Source organism: Lolium perenne, chromosome 7 (genome assembly GCF_019359855.2).
Source record: "Lolium perenne isolate Kyuss_39 chromosome 7, Kyuss_2.0, whole genome shotgun sequence".
In the NCBI taxonomy this organism is placed as follows: Eukaryota; Viridiplantae; Streptophyta; class Magnoliopsida; order Poales; family Poaceae; genus Lolium; species Lolium perenne.
In genome coordinates, this window is record NC_067250.2 from 260,328,379 (window position 1) to 260,348,821 (window position 20,443).

Below are 20,443 nucleotides of genomic sequence, written 5' to 3' on the forward strand. Positions count from 1 at the left end.
ATGTGCTCGCCCGTCCTTGATCAGCAACGAGGCGACCAGATCGACCACGTCGAGATTGACCGAGGAAACGAGATCAACCACGTTGAGATTGACCGAGGAAACGAGACCAACCAATACGTTAGACAGAAATTGCCACAGGAGGGTCACGCGGAGGTCGCAGAGGGGCTTCTCCAGGAACTGCGACAGATCACCGATGTCTGCATCGGGGGTGTCCAGCTCCAGCTCGGCGGGGTGGAGGGTAGAGAATCCATGTCTCCATGGTGAGGCGTGGATGACCCTATTGGCCGTCGATATGCTGGGAGGATCGAGTTCGATGCAGAACCAACGCACTCCTATCCATCTGGCAATCTGATGATTCAAAATTTTCTCAGAGAAGCAAGTTCATCCATGACATCCGTGGCGCCAATTCGGACTGGAGGTTGCCGCTGCCATCGATCACTGGAGCTGGACGACCAGGAGCCGGAGGCTGAGGAGTTTGATGCCACGCCGGCTCTTCTGGTAAAAGTAAAACGGAATAGACGCTGGTGGTGCAAGAGGAGCACAATGCCGGCGAGACATCACATGCATATGAGGAGGCACCCTTGATGACATGTCCAGGGAGAGAGCATACGCAGCAGAACAATTTGACATGAACACCTGGGCAATTCAGGAGCCCGTGGAACTGCGGAGGCGCGCGGTGCAAGAGGCGCACAATTCCCACGAGACGTCGCAGGGGGCGTCGTCGGGAACAACACACTGTTGCGTACGTAGGCGCACTCGGTCGACACCACCGCGGATTCTATAGGAGCTAGACACATAAACCTTCATCTTGCTGCTCAAGGTGTGCACGAACGAGCTGGGTGGGGAGGAGGGCCACAGGTGTTCAAGCCTGAAACAGTTTTTGTTTTCATTGCGTCCCTTTTTGCATAGAACTATTGTGTCCTTTACAGTTAACAGACTGGATTTTATATATCGTGCAACTAGCATTACTCGAAGCCAAGCGTTTCAATACATGATATTGGGTACTGATATCGGATAGGTTATTTTAGATGCACATTCTCAACTAAATGCCCCATGGCAACATAATTACTTTTAGGAACTAATTAACGTGGAAGGAAAGGGATACGCAAGGTCACCGAGAAGAGCGCCAACGCCCGAAAGGATGACGACTTTCATGTTGCAAACGGACATAAATATTTTAACATTTATAAAAATCTACAAAGCAAGATTTTAATATTTATAATAATAATAATATGTGGCTATTTTCTTTGATATTTATGTGTATACTATATTTAAATACATCATATATGTGACGATAGAAAATAACCCGTAGCAACGCACGGGTATTTAGCTAGTCGTTGTAATCAACCCACGGTCCTCGCTGGTTTTCGCTTTGTGCTATCGACCGAGAACTCCTTCTCTTTCCTTTCCTTCATCTCGCCCGTGCAGCACACGGACTCTGCCATGAGAACGCGTCCCTCTCACCTCCGCGTCCGCGCAGACCACGCTTGTTCGGTACAAATTCGATTGCTCCCGAAAAAAACCAACTACATATAGCCCGACGCCCCGGCTCCTCCAGGTTGATTTCCACATAAATCCAACAAACAATCTCATCAAATAGATCGCAAAAACTCGACGGAGAGCTGTTCTGTTGGCAACGGAAGTCTCGGATCGACGGAAGCCTGCGATGCGTAATACTCAGCACAGGTTGAACAAGCACAGACGCACAAGCAGCAACACCGAATAGAGCGGTTCGAGTCGCCGCTCGCCGGAGTGGCCGCCTGCCGAAGGCTACGTCACGCCCGAGTAGCCTCGACGCTGCTTACGGCTCACCCGCGTGGGATGTGCGCCCTTGTCCTGCCTCGCTCTGCTAGCTCGGGGACGATCCCACTCGCTGGATGCCATCCAGATTCAGTCGGAGATCTTCGGCTGCTGAAGAAACGATTCGCGACCGCTGTCGGATTTCTCTCCTTTGAAAGCTAGATGATTGGGGGATCGATTGGGATTTTTTCTTGGAGAATCGATCGAATGATTTTGTAGTCTGGTCATGGTGTGCGGTGTGCGGTGTGCGTAGGGTTGATTAAAGACACAGAATGAAGATAGGTGGTGTTCTAGCGTGGGGAAAACTGCGGCTATGAAGGGGCAGGCGGCCTGGCGCACGGGCCTAATATCGCGGCATCATCGCTTTGGCTTTGTTAATTCTCATCGGATTAAGCTGTCCATCGATGATTCTGCTCCACACAAAAAAAAACTGATCATTGATTCAAGACCACACACAACATACTCTCAGATATTTAGCAACGTCTCCACTGTGGAACTACTTTAACTTGAGCTTCACTACTTCAAGACAATTTGCCAATGGAGAAAAAAGCAAACAGAAAAATAAATCAGACCCGTTACTTCTACTTCAAGGTATATGAGTTATAGGGGTCGTAGATTTTATACAAGTTAAGGCATCCGTACAAACTGAAGATTATACAAAGTTCAGGTGCCTAAAAGCTGAACCAAACTGATAAGATGGCCTGTTACTTCCTTCAAAGCACATCAGTACAAGCAACAACATTGTGTTTAGTGTCAGATACCAGATAATACATCCTTATAGAAATTAATGTCAACAGGGTTTTGAATCAATTCTACCGAAACCATAGACACCGTGGAACCCTCTTCATGCTAACATAAATACAAGATTCGTTTGCTACAATGAGAGATGCAAATGCTACGAAGTATGGAAAATTGGGTTCTCGCTTCTCGCGGAAGCTTTTCATGTCCACAAATTCAGGGCATGAAGTTTTTTAGTAAAAGTTAAATTTGCACTCCCGGTGCAACGCACGGGCAAGTTTCCTAGTATACAGTAATACAGTATAACAGTCGGCGCCACACCGCCCGCACTCTATAGCAGCGCAGGCTCACTCTTCTGGCAGTCGCGGTGGATCGTGGAAAAGACCAAAACGGGATTCGCAGCACTGTTTCACTCGTTTCATGGCTTATGTACAATCTCAAATGCATGTGTCTAATTTCTGAAGATCACGTGATAGTAAAGTAAACTGAAACAACGTGTTGTTGTATCGGTACTACTAGCTTCCCAGTATAATTTTGAATTGCAATTCTTCAAAGTTTAAAATTACATTCTATGTGTTTTGCGTATACAACATTTCTATATTTTCCATAACTGCAAATACATTTATATTAATTATCGATGCTGAAAATATAAGGAAGTTTCAGAGTTTTTGGTTTCAAACTATGGATATAAAGAATTTTTTATTGCTCGCGGGTTTCAAAATATAATAGAATAGGAGTAGAAGTTGTATTAGCTTCAATTTAATTGATATTAAAATTCTGATGTAGGAAGCGCATTTGGGTCGCAATATCAAATCATGGATGCCGAAGAAGAGAGAAGGAAACGAGACAGAGAGCGGTATGCACGGATGACCAATGAAGAAAAGCAGAAAAAACTAAAAAAACGTCGTGAAGCCTATCATCAAAAGAAAACAAAAGAGCCAAGAACAAAAAGATGCACCGAAGAAGAAAAGGAGAAAATGCTTGAAAAACGCCGTGAAGCCTATCGGCAAAAGAAAAGAAATGAGCAGGAGCAAAGGGTAAAAAGATGCGCACAAGATAGGCAGAGGTATGCAAATATGAACCCAGAAAAAAAGAAAGCTAGAATAGAACAAGTAAGAGCGTATCGCAAATGGAAGCGCAACACACCATGCAAAGAATCAATTGCGATGGTGAATCCGGCATATATCGCAACAGAACAAGAAGTTCTGCTCGAAAAACACCATCAAGCCTATCAACAAAAGAAAAGAAAGAAGCAAGACCCGACATTTATCGCAACAGAACAAGAAGTTGGTACATCTAACTTAAATGTGAGACAAAGAAAACCTCTACCACCGAAACAAATACAAACATTGATACATCATGGAAACAAAGAGCTCTTGGCAAAGCAAAGAAAAATTGTATCAAAGATGTTAGTATTTGATATTAATTGGAAGATCTAGAGCACTTCTTGGCCTGATTAGCTTATGCGATCCTTGTGGATATTAGGATGGTGATAATCTCGATTTTTTTTGGGATCAGCTATGAAGTCGTTTTCTTTTGTAGATTGTCATGATTTATCCAGCCTTGCATTAATTCTCAATACAATGTGTTATCATGGCACCTTTCAAAAATAAGATTAAACATGCATTATAGTGTACACTAAAGACATCTAGAAAAACATACCATTATTCGTAAAAGAAACTTGCCATTCTATTTTTTTAGATGAAGTTGCCATTCTCGGCGGTAACACGATCCGACAAGAATGTGACCCTAATTTTTGGGGCCTTCTTTGTTCCTTCAAATAAAAAATAACCAGTAGTAAAATTCAAGATTTAGCTAGAGAAGAAAGTGTCACGTTCGGGTAGAGTTGAACTCGATTTGACTTTATCTTTACTATTTGTACCCGGCGCCCATTTATGGATGAGTGCTATTGGCGTAGTTGGCCGACATGCCCATGAGAACATATAACAATAGTTGACTGAGCATGTTGGCCGGAGCCACAAATGAAGCCAACGACTAATTATATTGTGAGCGCAAAGGAGGCAACAAAAACTATTGGCTAATCTATGATATACTATATATTTAAAGAGAACACACATTTCATATCCGCAGCAACGCGCGGGCATATTTGCTAGTAGTAACTAAAGTAGATATGGTTCTTTTTATAGTTAACTTTGGTCATATGGATGTATGGTTTCTCACCATAAAAAGTATAGAGTTTAACTCTAAGGTTTTCTTAGTTTCTTAAATCTATGGAATATAGATGTGGTAGGATTCTACTTACGATCACCAAGTGATCACAAGTTAAGGTTAGGGTTTTAGCCTAGGTTTGCTTACTAGTTACCTTCCTATAATTTCATGTGGTGAATGATATCTATTTATCCTATTAGGGTTTAACTTATCCTCACATATCTCAAGAGCATGATCATGGATTAGGCATGATCAACTTGTTCTTAATATCTCTTTCTCAAGTTCTTATGGTTTATGATCATCACTCAATTTATAATGATCAAGGTTTGGCTTCCTAAGGTATCTCTCATTAACTAGGTTTCTCACTTCCATGATCAAGCATTGTCTTGATCAATTAAGGTACTGCACTTCTATTTTACTTTCTAGGATGGACATGGTCATGATTGTCTCACTAGTTTTATATCCAAGGAAAATGCCTGAGATATTCACTTAAAGTTATTTACAAGGAATGATGATATAATCATCAGGTTCTATGATTAGATCTGTCTCACAAATTCAAGTGTTGGCTAAACTAACTTGAGTGTAACTCCTTAGCTTGAGGTCTCTCTCATAGGAATAGTTTATTCAAGGTTTTATGGTGTACTCCTAATATCACCTTAGGTATCTAGGCTCAGATTCCATTTGTATAGCTTAATTGGGTTAGTCTCTTCCTCATCTTATTAATTCATGGATATAGTATTATTCCATGTGATAACAGGGTATCTCATCACTCCAAGATGAAATTGTTGTTCCTAATACTTTAGTTCAAAGGTTGTCCTTGATTCTTAAATAGGTCAAGCTAGAATTAGTATGTTTGGTCTCTCTTATTTGGGAAGGTCTTTAATACTAACCTAAGGTTAGGCTCCATAGAGAATGATGTGGTCACCAATATCTATGGTTAACATAAATGGATTCTCTCTCTAGAAAATATCTTGAATAAGATCCTAGGGTTTCTCTTGAAGATAATGTTTTGAATACTTGGATGTATATCCAAGGTTTAGCTCAAAGCTTGTCATGGCTTCTCTAAGAATTAACATAGAACTCTCATCTCTCTTGGTTTGATGTATAATAATATGGAATAGAGAAAGATATATATTTCTGGAGTTGATCTCCTTGTCATGCTTCCAAGATTAAAGTAGAATGAATACCATGAGGTTCATGGTAGGATCATAGATTAGTTTGAGACATGGAGAAGATTAGTCAAGAATGGCTTCTCTATTTTATTGTTACTTGATTTGCAATTGAATTGGTGTTCATATGTTATGACCAGGAATATCATGATATGGTCTTTAATAAGATCAAGTAGTTGCTCCTTGATTAATAAGTTCTTGTGTTTATTTTACTTCCATTTGATCTAACCCTTTAGATCAAATCATCTCTACCCAAAACAAGGTTTTAACAAAGTCACATTGAGGTTTATAGCGCTTGACTTGATGAGCTACTTCAATTCCACCAAGGTCAAGTGAAACTTCAGTTACTGTGACTGTTTTACTTTAAAGCACGAAAATTTCCCAGATTTTCTATGCATGAATGCAATGCACACATCTGTTTCCTCTATTTTTGTAACCCCAATACCTGGGATATTACAGTTGTGGATGTGTGCCCCAAGAACTTTGTAAATGCCCGTCCGCCTTGAGGAATTCCCTTAGTGGAAGTGGGCTAGACCTTTGTGGCGTTGCTCACGGGAGACCTGAGTGAGGCCTTTGTGGCGACCACACTCCTCCAAACGTAGACGTACTTCCCCTCAAAAGGAAGGAACTACGGGAATCATCTTTGTGTCTACGTGTGCTCCACTCTCGGTTATCTCTATCCTTATTAGCTATATTATATCTTGCTTAGTTGTATATCTTGTCATATAGGTAAATTCACATAGTTGCATATCTAGAGAATTTACCTTTGTGTCAAGCCTAAATTGAAAAAGAACTAAAAATTGGGTAGCACCTAATCAGCCTCCCCCCCTCTAGGTGCGGCATACGATCCTTTCAATTGGTATCAGATCCTAGGATCTTATTTCGGGCTTAACCGGCTAAGAGTATGCTGAACGATGAGACTCCGGAAGGGGCCACAAAGCCGGCCTCCATGGAAGATCTCAAGTCAATGGAAATGTCCTTAAGATCCTCCATGGAAGCTCAAATCGAAAGTATGAAGATATACTTTTCGGGGCTTATAACATCGCTCCCTCCCACCGTTCCCGTCGTAGAGGAAAAGGATAAGGACAAGGACCTTGTAGTATAGGGAGATGCTTCGGGCTCACACTCTACTACAAAGCCCTTGGATGGTGATCACTTATACAAAATTAAAACCCCTCGCACTTCTCCTAGAACGGGTGTTGATGAGAGCTACAATGTCGTTCCTCCACCTTTCCGCTCTCCCGATATCCCGGTTCCCCACCCTCATATAAACAATAGAGGTGATCTACCCAAGTTTAATGTTGAAGATTTTAGTAAGTGGAAATTTGAGTTTCGCTCTCATGTTTGCAGTGCCTCCAATAAGCTTTGGAGAATAATTAAGGAAGGTTACAAGCCTTACAACCCCAACAAGTTGAATAGAAGAGAAGAGGTTGATAACCAACTCAACTCTATTGCCTTGAACATGATTTAAACCGTTGTGGGGACAAAGGACTTGGCCTATGTTCGGAACTTCACCACCGCCAAGGAAGCTTGGGGGGTTTATCCATAATCTTCATGGGAAGTGAAAGCATGAAGAGAAACAAGTATAGTGCTCTACGGAACCAAGCCGAAGGTTTTGATGACGCGTGAAGCACACGTCCGTTGGGAACCCCAAGAGGAAGGTGTGATGCGTACAGCAACAAGTTTTTCCTCAGTAAGAAACCAAGGTTATCGAACCAGTAGGAGATGAAGGCCACGTGAAGGTTGTTGGTGAAGGAGTGTAGTGCGGCGCAACACTGATGTCTACTTCCCCCTCCTTTTCCTGTAGACAGTGTTGGGCCTCCAAGAGCAGAGGTTTGTAGAACAGCAGCAAGTTTTCCCTTAAGTGGATCACCCAAGGTTTATCGAACTCAGGGAGGAAGAGGTCAAAGATATCCCTCTCATGCAACCCTGCAACCACAAAGCAAGAAGTCTCTTGTGTCCCCAACACACCTAATAGGTGCACTAGTTCGGCGAAGAGATAGTGAAATACAGGTGGTATGAATATATATGAGCAAGAGTAACGGTGCCGTAAAATAGCTTCTTTGGCGTGTAGTTGATGGTGGTAGTATTGCAGCGAGGTAACACGGTGAAACAAGAAACAAGCGATAGTAACGCAGCAGTATTTAGGAACAAGGCCTAGGGATTAGACTTTCACTAGTGGACACTCTCAACATTGATCACATAACAGAATAGATAAATGCATACTCTACACTCTTGTTGGATGATGAACACATTGCGTAGGATTACACGAACCCTCAATGCCGGAGTTAACAAGCTCCACAATTCAATGTTCATATTTAAGTAACCTTAGAGTGTAAGATAGATCAATACGACTAAACCAAGTACTAACGTAGCATGCACACTGTCACCTTCATGCTAAGAAAGGAGGAATAGATCACATCAATACTATCATAGCAATAGTTAACTTCGCAATCTACAAGAGATCATGATCATAGCATAAACCAAGTACTAACACGGATGCACACACTGTCACCATTACACCGTGCAGGAGGAATAAAACTACTTTAATAACATTGCTAGAGTAGCACATAGATAAATTGTGATACAAAATACATTGCAATCATAAAGAGATATAAATAAGCACCTCACTATGCCATTCATCAGTGAATAAGTATTCTGTGAAATATAGCCTAAGAGACCCACACGGTGCACACACTGTCACCTTTACACACGTGGGACAAGGAGTCTCCGGAGATCACATAAGTAAAACTCACTTGACTAGCATAATGACATCTAGATTACAAGCATCATCATATGAATCTCAGTCATGTAAAGCAGCTCATGAGATTATTGTATTGAAGTACATAGGAGAGAGATGAACCACATAGCTACCGGTACAGCCCCGAGCCTCGATGGAGAACTACTCCCTCCTCATGGGAGCAGCAGCGGTGATGAAGATGGCGGTGGAGATGGCAGCGGTGTCGATGGAGAAGCCTTCCGGGGGCACTTCCCCATTCCGGCGGCGTGCCGGAACAGAGACTCCTGTCCCCCAGATCTTGGCTTCGCGATGGCGGCGGCTCTGGAAGGTTTTCTCTGGTTTCGTCGAACGTATCAGGGTTTTCGCGACGGAGGCTTTAAATAGGCGAAGAGGCGGTGCCAGAGGGTCGAAGGGGTGCCCACACCATAGGGTGGCGCGGGCCCCCCTGGCCGCGCCGGCCTAGGGTTTGGTGGGCCTGTGCCCCCTCCCTGGTGGCTCTCGGGTGTTCTGGATGCTTCCGGGCAAAATAGGAACCTGGGCGTTGATTTCGTCCAATTCCGAGAATATTTCTTTACTAGGATTTCTGAAACCAAAAACAGCAGAAAACGAGGAACTGCACTTCGCATCTTGTTAATAGGTTAGTTCCAGAAAATGCACGAATATGACATAAAGTGTGCATAAAACATGTAGATAACATCAATAATGTGGCATGGAACATAAGAAATTATCGATACGTCGGAGACGTATCAGCATCCCCAAGCTTAGTTCTGCTCGTCCCGAGCAGGTAAAACGATAACAAAGATAATTTCTGGAGTGACATGCCATCATAACCTTGATCATACTATTTGTAAAGCATATGTAGTGAATGCAGCGATCAAAACAATGTATATGACATGAGTAAACAAGTGAATCATATAGCAAAGACTTTTCATGAATAGCACTTCAAGACAAGCATCAATAAGTCTTGCATAAGAGTTAACTCATAAAGCAATAATTCATAGTAAAAGCATTGAAGCAACACAAAGGAAGATTAAGTTTCAGCGGTTGCTTTCAACTTGTAACATGTATATCTTATGGATAGTTGTCAATGCAAAGCGATATAACAAGTGCAATAAGCAAGTATGTAAGAATCAATGCACAGTTAATACAAGTGTTTGCTTCTAAGATAGAGAGAAATGGGTAAACTGACTCAACATAAAAGTAGAAGAAAGGCCCTTCGCAGAGGGAAGCATTGATTGCTATATTTGTGCTAGAGCTTTTATTTTGAAAACAAGAAACAATTTTGTCAACGGTAGTAATAAAGCATATGTATCATGTAAATTATATCTTACAAGTTGCAAGCCTCATGCATAGTATACTAATAGTGCCCGCACCTTGTCCTAATTAGCTTGGACTACCGGATCATCGCAATGCACATGTTTTAACCAAGTGTCACAATGGGTTACCTCTATGCCGCCTGTACAAAGGTCTAAGGAGAAAGCTCGCATCGGATTTCTTGCTATTGATTATTCTCAACTTAGACATCCATACCGGGACAACATAGACAACAGATAATGGACTCCTCTTTTATGCATAAGCATGTAACAACAATTAATAATTTTCTCATATGAGATTGAGGATATATGTCCAAAACTGAAACTTCCACCATGAATCATGGCTTTAGTTAGCGGCCCAATGTTCTTCTCTAACAATATGCATGCTTAACCATAAGGTGGTAGATCTCTCTTACTTCAGACAAGACGAACATGCATAGCAACTCACATGATATTCAACAAAGAATAGTTGATGGCGTCCCCAGGAACATGGTTATCGCACAACAAGCAACTTAATAAGAGATAAAGTGCATAAGTACATATTCAATACCACAATAGTTTTTAAGCTATTTGTCCCATGAGCTATATATTGTAAAGGTGAATGATGGAATTTTAAAGGTAGCACTCAAGCAATTTACTTTGGAATGGCGGAGAAATACCATGTAGTAGGTAGGTATGGTGGACACAAATGGCATAGTGGTTGGCTCAAGTATTTTGGATGCATGAGAAGTATTCCCTCTCGATACAAGGCTTAGGCTAGCAAGGTTGTTTGAAGCAAACACAAGGATGAACCGGTGCAGCAAAACTCACATAAAAGACATATTGTAAACATTATAAGACTCTACACCGTCTTTCTTGTTGTTCAAACTCAATACTAGAAATTATCTAGACCTTAGAGAGACCAAATATGCAAACCAAATTTTAGCATGCTCTATGTATTTCTTCATTAATGGGTGCAAAGTATATGATGCAAGAGCTTAAACATGAGCACAAAAATTGCCAAGTATCACATTACCCAAGACATTAATAGCAATTACTACATGTATCATTTTCCAATTCCAACCATATAACAATTTAACGAAGAAGAAACTTCGCCATGAATACTATGAGTAGAAACTAAGGACATACTTGTCCATATGCTACAGCGGAGTGTGTCTCTCTCCCATAAAGTGAATGCTAGGATCCATTTTATTCAAACAAAACAAAAAACAAAAACAAACCGACGCTCCAAGCAAAGCACATAAGATGTGATGGAATAAAAATATAGTTTCAGGGGAGGAACCTGATAATGTTGTCGATGAAGAAGGGGATGCTGATACGTCTCCGACGTATCGATAATTTCTTATGTTCCATGCCACATTATTGATGTTATCTACATGTTTTATGCACACTTTATGTCATATTCGTGCATTTTCTGGAACTAACCTATTAACAAGATGCCGAAGTGCCGATTCTTTGTTTTCTGCTGTTTTTGGTTTCAGAAATCCTAGTAAGGAAATATTCTCGGAATTGGACGAAATCAAAGCCCAGGGGCCTATTTTCTCACGAAGCTTCCAGAAGTCCGAAGGAGAGACGAAGAGGGGCCACGGAGGGGCCACACCCTAGGGCGGCGCGGCCCCCCCCCCTTGGCCGCGCGGCCCTGTGGTGTGGGGCCCCCGTGCCGCCTCTTGACCTGCCCTTTCGCCTATAAAAAGTCTCCGTGACGAAAACCCCGCATCTGAGAACCACGAGACGGAAAACCTTCCAGAGACGCCGCCGCCGCCGATCCCATCTCGGGGGATCCAGGAGATCGCCTCCGGCACCCTGCCGGAGAGGGGAATCATCTCCCGGAGGACTCTACGCCGCCATGGTCGCCTCCGGTGTGATGTGTGAGTAGTCTACCCCTGGACTATGGGTCCATAGCAGTAGCTAGATGGTTGTCTTCTCCCCATTGTGCTATCATTGTCGGATCTTGTGAGCTGCCTAACATGATCAAGATCATCTATCTGTAATTCTATATGTTGCGTTTGTTGGGATCCGATGAATAGAGAATACTTGTTATGTTGATTATCAAAGCTATGCTTATGTGTTGTTTATGATCTTGCATGCTCTCCGTTATTAGTAGATGCTCTGGCCAAGTTGATGCTAGTAACTCCAAGAGGGAGTATTTATGCTCGATAGTGGGTTCATGCCTCTGTGAACTGGAGGAGTGACAAGAACCACTAAGGTTATGGATGTGGTGTTGCCACTAGGGATAAAACATTAGTGCTATGTTCAAGGATGTAGTCACTAGTTACATTACGCGCAATACTTAATGCAATTGTCTGTTGTTAGCAACTTAATACTGGAGGGGGTTCGGATGATAACCTGAAGGTGGACTTTTTAGGCATAGATGCAGTTGGATGACGGTCTATGTACTTTGTCGTAATGCCCAATTAAATCTCACTATACTCATCATGATATGTATGTGCATGGTCATGCTCTCTTTATTTGTCAATTGCCCAACTGTAATTTGTTCACCCAACATGCTGTTCGTCTTATGGGAGAGACACCTCTAGTGAACCTGTGGACCCCGGTCCAATTCTCTTTCTTGAAATACAATCTCTTAACATCTTTGTTCTACTGTTTTCTAAACAATCATCTTCCACACAATACGGTTAATCCTTTGTTACAGCAAGCCGGTGAGATTGACAACCTCACTGTTTCATTGGGGCAAAGTACTTTGGTTGTGTTGTGCAGGTTCCACGTTGGCGCCGGAATCTCTGGTGTTGCGCCGCACTACATCCCGCCGCCATCAACCTTCAACGTGCTTCTTGGCTCCTCCTGGTTCGATAAACCTTGGTTTCTTTCTGAGGGAAAACTTGCTGCTGTGCGCATCATACCTTCCTCTTGGGGTTGCCCAACGAACGTGTGAAATACACGCCATCAAGCATATTTTCATGCGCCGTTGCCGTGGAGATCAAGACACGCCGCAAGGAGTCTCCACTTCTCAATCTCTTTACTTTGTTTTTGTCTTGCTTAGTTTTATTTACTACTTTGTTTGCTGCACTAAATCAAAATACAAAAAAATTAGTTGCTAGTTTTACTTTACTTGTTATCTTGTTTGCTATATCAAAAACACAAAAAAATTAGTTTACTTGCATTTACTTTATCTAGTTTGCTTTATTTACTGTTGCTAAAATGGCCAACGCTGAAAACACTAAGTTGTGTGACTTCACAACCACAAATAATAATGATTTCTTATGCACACCTATTGCTCCACCTGCTACTACAGCAGAATTCTTTGAAATTAAACCTGCTTTGCTGAATCTTGTTATGCGAGAGCAATTTTCTGCAGTGTTAGTTCCGATGATGCTGCTGCCCATCTTAATAATTTTGTTGAACTATGTGAAATGCAAAAATATAAAGATGTAGATGGTGATATTATTAAACTAAAATTGTTCCCTTTCTCATTAAGAGGAAGAGCTAAAGATTGGTTGCTATCTCTGCCTAAGAATAGTATCGATTCATGGACTAAATGCAAGGATGCTTTTATTGGTAGATATTATCCCCCTGCTAAAATTATATCTTTGAGGAGTAGCATAATGAATTTTAAACAATTAGATACTGAACATGTTGCTCAAGCTTGGGAAAGAATGAAATCTCTGGTTAAAAATTGCCCAACCCATGGACCGACTACTTGGATGATCATCCAAACCTTCTATGCAGGACTAAATTTTTCTTCGCGGAATTTATTGGATTCAGCTGCTGGAGGTACCTTTATGTCCATCACTCTTGGTGAAGCAACAAAGCTTCTTGATAATATGATGATCAACTACTCTGAATGGCACACGGAAAGAGCTCCACAAGGTAAGAAGGTAAATTCTGTCGAAGAAACCTCTTCCTTGAGTGATAAGATTGATGCTATTATGTCTATGCTTGTGAATGATAGGACTAATATTTATCCTAATAATGTTCCGTTAGCTTCATTGGTTGCACAAGAAGAACATGTTGATGTAAACTTCATTAAAAATAATAATTTCAACAACAATGCTTATCGGAACAATTCTAGTAACAACTATAGGCCATATCCTTATAATAATGGCAACGGCTATGGTAATTCTTATGGGAATTCTTACAACAATAATAGGAGTTCACCCCCTGGACTTGAAGCCATGCTTAAGGAATTTATTAGTACACAAATTGCTTTTAACAAATCTGTTGAAGAAAAGCTTGGGAAAATTGATATACTTGCTTCTAAAGTTGATAGTCTTGCTGCTGATGTTGATCTTTTGAAATCGAAAGTTATGACTAATGAGAATCATCATAATAAAATTACTACTACAGCAAATGCCATTCAAGTTAGAATTAATGAGAATATAAGATTAATGGCTGAACTGCGTGCTAGGTGGGATAGAGAAGAAAACGAAAAACTAGCTAAAGAGAAGAATATAGCTAAAGTTTGGACTATTACCACCACTAGTAATGCTAATGCTACACATGTTGCTGCACCTCCTACTCATACTAATAAAAGAATTGGTGTTAGCAATGTTTCCACTTCGAATGCAAAGCGCGAAAAACTGCCTGAAACTGCTAAAACTGCTGAAACTGCCTGTGATAAAGCTGCTGAAATTTTTTCCAACATTGGGGATGATGATCCCATTGCTTTAGATTATAATGGTTTGAATTTTGATGATTGCCACATCTCTGAAGTTATAAAGTTCTTGCAAAAACTTGCTAAAAGTCCTAATGCTAGTGCTATAAATTTGGCTTTCACGCATCATATTACAAATGCTCTCATAAAAGCTAGAGAAGAGAAACTAGAGCGTGAAGCCTCTATTCCTAAAAAGTTAGAGGATGGTTGGGAGCCCATCATTAAGATGAAGATTAAAGATTTTGATTGTAATGCTTTATGTGATCTTGGTGCAAGTATCTCTGTTATGCCTAAGAAAATTTATAATATGCTTGACTTGCCACCGCTGAGAAATTGTTATTTGGATATTAATCTTGCTGATCATTCTACAAAGAAACCTTTGGGTAAAGTTGATAATGTTCGCATTACCATTAACAATAACCTGGTTCCTGTTGATTTTGTTGTCTTGGATATTGAATACAATGCATCTTGCCCCATTATATTGGGAAGACCTTTTCTTGAGCTGTTGGTGCTATCATTGATATGAAGGAAGGTAATATAAAATATCAATTTCCTCTCAAGAAAGGTATGGAACACTTCCCTAGAAAGAGAATGAAGGTACCTTTTGATTCTATCATGAGAACAAATTATGATGTTGACACTTCATCTCTTGATAATACTTGATACACACTTTCTGCGCCTAGCTGAAAGGCGTTAAAGAAAAGCGCTTATGGGAGACAACCCATGTTTTTTTTTACCTACAGTACTTTGTTTTTATTTTGTGTCTTGGAAGTTGTTTACTACTATAGCAACCTCTCCTTATCTTAGTTTTGTGTTTTGTTGTGCCAAGTTAAGCCGTTGATAGAAAAGTAAGTACTAGATTTGGATTACTGCACAGTTCCAGATTTCTTTGCTGTCACGAATCTGGGTCCACCTCCCTGTAGGTAACTCAGAAAATTAAGCCAATTTACGTGCATGATCCTCAGATATGTACGCAACTTTCATTCAATTTGAGCATTTTCATTTGAGCAAGTCTGGTGCCATTTTAAAATTCGTCAATACGAACTGTTCTGTTTTGACAGATTCTGCCTTTTATTTCGCATTGCCTCTTTCGCTATGTTGGATGAATTTCTTTGATCCACTAATGTCCAGTAGCATTATGCAATGTCCAGAAGTGTTAAGAATGATTGTGTCACCTCTGAATATGTCAATTTATAATGTGCACTAACCCTCTAATGAGTTGTTTCGAGTTTGGTGTGGAGGAAGTTTTCAAGGATCAAGAGAGGAGTATGATGCAACATGATCAAGGAGAGTGAAAGCTCTAAGCTTGGGGATGCACCCGGTGGTTCACCCCTGCATATATCAAGAAGACTCAAGCGTCTAAGCTTGGGGATGCCCAAGGCATCCCCTTCTTCATCGACAACATTATCAGGTTCCTCCCCTGAAACTATATTTTTATTCCATCACATCTTATGTGCTTTTTCTTGGAGCGTCGGTTTGTTTTTGTTTTTTGTTTTGTTTGAATAAAATGGATCCTAGCATTCACTTTATGGGAGAGAGACACGCTCCGCTGTAGCATATGGACAAGTATGTCCTTGGTTTCTACTCATAGTATTCATGGCGAAGTTTCTCCTTCGTTAAATTGTTATATGGTTGGAATTGGAAAATGATACATGTAGTAATTGCTATAAATGTCTTGGGTAATGTGATACTTGGCAATTGTTGTGCTCATGATTAAGCTCTTGCATCATATGCTTTGCACCCATTAATGAAGAAATACATAGAGCATGCTAAAATTTGGTTTGCATATTTGGTTTCTCTAAGGTCTAGATAATTTCTAGTATTGAGTTTGAACAACAAGGAAGACGGTGTAGAGTCTTATAATGTTTTCAATATGTCTTTTATGTGAGTTTTGCTGCACCGGTTCATCCTTGTGTTTGTTTCAAATAAGCCTTGCTAGCCTAAACCTTGTATCGAGAGGGAATACTTCTCATGCATCCAAAATACTTGAGCCAACCACTATGCCATTTGTGTCCACCATACCTACCTACTACATGGTATTTTCCGCCATTCCAAAGTAAATTGCTTGAGTGCTACCTTTAAAATTCCATCATTCACCTTTGCAATATATAGCTCATGGGACAGATAGCTTTAAACTATTGTGGTATTGAATATGTAATTATGCACTTTATCTCTTATTAAGTTGCTTGTTGTGCGATAACCATGTTTACCGGGGACGCCATCAACTACTCTTTGTTGAATTTCATGTGAGTTGCTATGCATGTTCGTCTTGTCTGAAGTAAGAGAGATCTACCACCATATGGTTAAGCATGCATATGTTAGAGAAGAACATTGGGCCGCTAACTAAAGCCATGTTCCATGGTGGAAGTTTCAGTTTTGGACAACAATCCTCAAATCTCAAATGAGAAAATTATTAATTGTTGTTATATGCTTATGCATAAAAGAGGAGTCCATTATCTGTTGTCTATGTTGTCCCGGTATGGATGTCTAAGTTGAAGAATAATCAATAGCGAGAAATCCAATGCGAGCTTTCTCCTTAGACCTTTGTACAAAGCGGCATAGAGGTACCCCTTTGTGACACTTGGTAAAAACAATGCATTGTGATGATCCGGTAGTCCAAGCTAATTAGGACAAGGTGCGGGCACTATTAGTATACTATGCATGAGGCTTGCAACTTGTAAGATATAATTTACATGATACATAAGCTTTATTACTACCGTTGACAAAATTGTTTCATGTTTTCAAAATCAAAGCTCTAGCACAAATATAGCAATCGATGCTTTTCCTCTATGGAGGACCATTCTTTTACTTTCAATGTTGAGTCAGCTCACCTATTTCTCTCCACCTCAAGAAGCAAACACTTGTGTGAACTATGCATTGATTCCTACATACTTGCTTATTGCACTTATTATATTACTCTATGTTGACAATATCCATGAGATATACATGTTACAAGTTGAAAGCAACCGCTGAAACTTAATCTTCTTTTGTGTTGCTTCAATACCTTTACTTTGAATTATTGCTTTATGAGTTAACTCTTATGCAAGACTTATTGATGCTTGTCTTGAAGTGCTATTCATGAAAAGTCTTTGCTATATGATTCACTTGTTTACTCATGTCATATACATTGTTTTGATCGCTGCATTCACTACATATGCTTTACAAATAGTATGATCAAGATTATGATGGCATGTCACTCCAGAAATTATCTGTGTTATCGTTTTACCTGCTCGGGACGAGCAGTAACTAAGCTTGGGGATGCTGATACGTCTATGACGTATCGATAATTTATTATGTTCAATTCCACATTATTGATGTTATCTACATGTTTTATGCACACTTTATGTCATATTCGTGCATTTTCTGGAACTAACCTATTAACAAGATGCCGAAGTGCCAGTTGCTGTTTTCTGCTGTTTTTGGTTTCAGAAATCCTAGTAAGGAAATATTCTCGGAATTGGAAGCTTCGTGAGAAAATAGGCCCCTGGGCTTTGATTTCGTCCAATTCCGAGAATATTTCTTTACTAGGATTTCTGAAACCAAAAACAGCAGAAAACAGCAACTGGCACTTCGGCATCTTGTTAATAGGTTAGTTCCAGAAAATGCACGAATATGACATAAAGTGTGCATAAAACATGTAGATAACATCAATAATGTGGCATGGAACATAAGAAATTATCGATACGTCGGAGACATATCAAACACCAGGGATTCTAGTGCCAACGTGGAACCTGCACAATGCAATCAAAATAATTTGCCCTAACTTAACAGTGAGGTTGTCAATCTCACCGGCTTGATGTAAACAAAGGATTAAACGTATGGTGTGGAGAATGATGTTTGCTTGCAAAGAACAACAGAGAACAATGGTTGCAGTAGGTTGTATTTCAGATGTAAAAGAATGGACCGGGGTCCACAGTTCACTAGTGGTGTCTCTCCAATAAGATAAATAACATGTTGGGTGAACAAATTACAGTTGGGCAATTGACAAATAGAGAGGGCATACCAATGCACATACATATCATGATGACTACTATGAGATTTACTCAGGGCATTACGACAAAGAACATAGACCGCTATCCAGCATGCATCTATGCCTAAAAAGTCCACTGATACGTCTCCGACGTATCCATAATTTCTGTCGTTCCATGCTTGTTTTATGACAATACTTACATGTTTTGCTTGCACTTTATGATGATTTCATGCATTTTCCGGAACTAACCTATTAACGAGATGCCACAGTGCCAGTTCCTGTTTTCTGCTGTTTTTGGTTCCAGAAAGGCTGTTCGGGCAATATTCTCGGAATTGGACGAAATCAACGCCGAACCTCCTATTTTTCTCGGAAGGCTCCAGAACACCGAAGAAGAGTCGGAGAGGGGCCAGAGGGCCACCACACCCTAAGGCGGCGCGGCCAAGCCTGGGCCCGCGCCGGCCTAGGGTGAGGCGCCCCCAGGTGCCCCCCTGCGCCGCCTCTTCGCCTATAAAATCCCTTTCGACCTAAAAACACCGTACCAATTGACGAAACTCCAGAAAGACTCCAGGGGCGCCGCCGCCATCGTGAAACTCCAATTCGGGGGACAGAAGTCTCTGTCCCGGCACCCTGCCGGGACGGGGAAGTGCCCCCGGAAGCCATCATCATCAACGCCACCGCCTCCACCATGCTCCGTGAGTAGTTCCCCCATGGACTACGGGTTCTAGCAGTAGCTATGTCGGTATACTCTCCCCCATGTACTTCAATACAATAGTCTCATGAGCTGCCTTACATGATTGAGATTCATCTGATGTAATCGGTGTTGTGTTTGTTGGGATCCGATGGATGATACATTATGATTAGTCTATCTATAAAGTTTGTGAAGTTATTGTTGCTGCAATCTTGTTATGCTTAATGCTTGTCACTAGGGCCCGAGTGGCATGATCTTAGATTTGAGCTCTATACTTATTGCTTAGATTGTATCTACAAGTTTTATGCACATGTCACTGTCCGGAACCAATGGCCCCGAAGTGACAGAAATCGGGACAACCGGAGGGGATGGCGGTGATGTGAGGATCACATGTTTTCACGGTGTGTTAATGCTTTGCTCCGGTACTCTATTAAAAGGAGTACCTTAATATCCAGTAGTTTCCCTTGAGGCCCGGCTGCCACCGGCTGGTAGGACAAAAGATGTTGTGCAAGTTTCTCATTGCGAGCACGTACGACTATATACGGAAAACATGCCTACATAATTAATAATCTGGATGTTCTTTCTTAATGCTTTGATTCCTATCAATTGCCCAACTGTAATTTGTTCACCCAACACTTGTTACTTGTTATTGGAGAGTTACCACTAGTGTAGATCGCTGGGAACCCCGGTCCATCTCTCATCATTATATACTTGTTCTACATGTCATTGGAAGTAGTATCAACTATTTTCTGGTGCCATTGCTCTCATATTGCTATTACTCTTGTTATTCTTGTTACTATTGCTCTCATATTACTGCTGCTTTCACATCACCCCTGTTACTAGTGCTTTTCCAGGTGCAGCTAAATTGACAACTCAGTTGTTAAGGCTTATAAGTATTCTTTACCTCCCCTTGTGTCGAATCAATAAATTGGGTTATACTACCCGCGAAGACTGCTGCGATCCCCTATACTTGTGGGTTATCAAGACTGTTTTCTGGCGCCATTGCCGGGGAGGCATAGCTCTACTCATAAGTTCACCTGGGGAGTACACTCTACCTCTCTCTCTGTTTTATTTTATTTTGTTTTGTTTAGTTTACTTTTTCCTAGTTTACTTGTGCTTAGTTTATTTCTGTCTAGTATTACTTTGCTTAGTTTACTTTTGTCTAGTTTATTTCAGTTTTGTCTTATTTTCCTCATATACCCAAAAATCCATAAAAATTTGAAAAACCGAAAAATTAAAAATTG

At 40.9% G+C, this 20,443-nt stretch overlaps 1 pseudogene; it reads left to right on the forward strand.

The window, feature by feature from the left end:
- The window catches only part of LOC127311828 (noroxomaritidine synthase-like), a 69,303-nt pseudogene continuing 48,860 nt past the window's right edge, over positions 1-20,443 (forward strand).